The sequence below is a fragment of the Penaeus vannamei genome, chromosome 19, assembly GCF_042767895.1.
Source record: "Penaeus vannamei isolate JL-2024 chromosome 19, ASM4276789v1, whole genome shotgun sequence".
Classification (NCBI taxonomy): domain Eukaryota; kingdom Metazoa; phylum Arthropoda; class Malacostraca; order Decapoda; family Penaeidae; genus Penaeus; species Penaeus vannamei.
In genome coordinates, this window is record NC_091567.1 from 5,000,977 (window position 1) to 5,003,476 (window position 2,500).

The 2,500-nt window shown below is 48.2% G+C and overlaps 1 protein-coding gene across 1 annotated transcript in view; it reads left to right on the forward strand.

Moving 5' to 3' along the window:
• Nucleotides 1-2,434: 2,434 nt before the first annotated feature.
• The window catches only part of LOC113811691 (uncharacterized), an 89,510-nt gene continuing 89,444 nt past the window's right edge, over nucleotides 2,435-2,500 (forward strand). The window contains exon 1 of the mRNA XM_070133808.1: nucleotides 2,435-2,500. This exon is cut by the window's right edge and continues 2,636 nt beyond it. The gene's annotated coding sequence lies outside the window, so the exon portion shown is untranslated.

Consider the following 2,500-nt stretch of genomic DNA (forward strand, 5'->3'; position numbering starts at 1 on the left):
CTCGTAGGAAGCACTCTCGGGGGCTTAGTTTCTGCCCCTTTCTTCTCCCTCTCGCAGTTTCCTCCTGGACGCGGCGGACGGTGTGATGTGTGAGGGAGGAGGAAGGGGAGGAGAAGGCCTTACGAGTCCCCTCACCTGCTCAGTGTGAGGGAATGAGGAGGTGTGAGGAGATTACTTTCTGGTGAGGGTCTGCCGGTCCGAGGACGAGACGGAGGAGGAAACAGAATGCAGGTCTTGAGAGTTGGGAAATGTGGCTTGTTGTGTTCAAACTTAATACACAGACAGAAAGATTACACCTGAACAAAACCCGAACAAAAAAGTGAAAAGAAAAGAAAAGGGGGGGAAAGAAAGAAAGAAAGAAAAAAAGAAGAAGAAAAAAGACCAAAAGCAAAGACGAAGAAAATCAAAGGGAAATAAATATGATAATGATGATAATAATTAGAGAAAAAAAAGAGAAAGAGAGAGAGACCAAGACAGTGGTTGTGGTGATGACTTCAACTTTAAGATTTTAATGAGTTACTCCCCGATTTCTCAGAACAAAAGCAACGTCGAGGCTGGAATCGAGACCCTGTTCAATGCTCCTGCACGGACCCCTCGACGGCCGCTGGCGCTCCAGTTCACCGGGCCGCACGTGCATAGCCGGGGCCGTGCACAGGGCGAGGGAGGAGGCGGCCGTACGTGCGCACGCCGTAATTACGTGTCTTCTTTATGGGTTTATGCTGCGTATCTTTTTTTTTTTTTTTTTTTTTCGGGGCGGTTTGGAACGAAATCGGTGTAACTCGTCAGAGCATGTTACTATTTATTGATTCTTGGCAACTAAGCATAAAGTTTGTCCTCACCCTCTCCCCTCTTGCCTTTCCCCTCCTCTCTCCCCTCTCCCCCTCTCTCTACCCCCCTCCCCCCCTCCCCCTCTCCACCTGCAAAAGTGTATAATGTGTCACGTGTCCCTTCTATGTGTCCTGTCCACGAGATCGTTATATATCGCACTCCATTATTGTACCGCTTTCGACACAGTTTTAAGTTTCTTTACTCCTCTTCCTCTTCATCTTTTTTCCCATCTTTTTTCTTCTTCTCCTTCTCTTTTTTATCCTAATCGGCTTTCATTTACGGTATCTCTTTTTATACGTAAAAAAAAGTGATTAAGAACCGCCATTTTTTCTGCATCTTCTCGGCATTTGGACAAAACGGAGGAGAGCGAAGTGAAGTTAGCGCACGCGAAATTCTCCTTTCTTGCTTCATTTTTTTGGCCCGAATTCTCTATTTTTTCTCCCTTGCTCTCTCTTATTTTTTCAATTTTCTCTCGCCATTATCATTCGGCGTCTCTTCACTCTTTGCTTTATCCTCTTTTTTTCGTTTTCTTATTCTTTCGTTACGGTATTCTTGTTCGTTTTCTTTTATTGATTGTTATTCATTTCTTATTCTTGGTTTACAAAGACCGCGCTTCGTCACATATTCTTGTGCACTGTGTCTTATTTTCTCGGCGTTTCTTTCTTTGTTTTTGTTTGTTTGTGTGTGTGTGTGTGCGTGTGTGTGTGTATGTGTGTGTGTGTGTGTGTGTGTGTGTGTGTGTGTTTGCGTGTGTGTGTGTATGTGTGTGTGTGTCTGTGTGTGTGTGTGTGTGTGTGTGTGTGTTTGTTTGTTTGTATGTCTGTCTCTGTCTCCCTTCCTTACTCTCGTTCTATCCTCCGTTTGTCTGTCTGTCTGTCTCTCATTATCTCTCATTCTCTCTCTCTCTATTTTCTCATTTTTCACGTCCGTTTGTCTACCTGTCAATCTGTCTTTCTGTCTGCCAGTCGGTCTTTCTGTCTCCCATATCCCTCCTAACCCCTCCCCTCTCCCCCATATTCCTCCTACCCCCCTCCCCTCTCCCCTATATCCCTCCTACTCCCCCTACCCCCCATATCCCTCCTACTCCCCCCTCTCTCCCATATCCCTCCTACCCCCTCCCCTCTCCCCCATATCCCTCCTACCCCCTCCCCTCTCTCCCATATCCCTCCTACCCCCCTCCCCTCTCCCCCATATCCCTCCTACCCCCTCCCCTCTCCCCCATATCCCTCCCCCTCCCCCCTTTTCCTCTAAGCAAATGTCAACTCAACGTTCCCACAGCGCGACACCCACGGCAACAATTTTCACTTGACACTGAGATCACGCGATTCTCCCCCTCCCCCCTCCCCACCTCTCCTCCTCCCCCTTCCCCTTCTCCACCTCTCCTCCTCCCCCCTCCCCACCTCTCCTCCTCCCCTTCACTCCTTGCTACCCCCCCCTCCTCTACCACCTTCCACCCTTACGAGTTCCCCCCTCCCTTCCGCTTCTTCCGACCCCCCCCTCCTTATCCCCCTCCCCCCTCTCTACCCCTTCCCCCTGCCTTACCCCCCCCCCAAAGTTTGCATCAATCTTTCGACTTAAACTTTGGTTCAAGCTCGGCAACATTTTCAAGTTTTTTTTTCGTTTTTTTTTCACTCTTTTTATTTTTATAAGTGATCTCGTTTTCTTTCGTTTG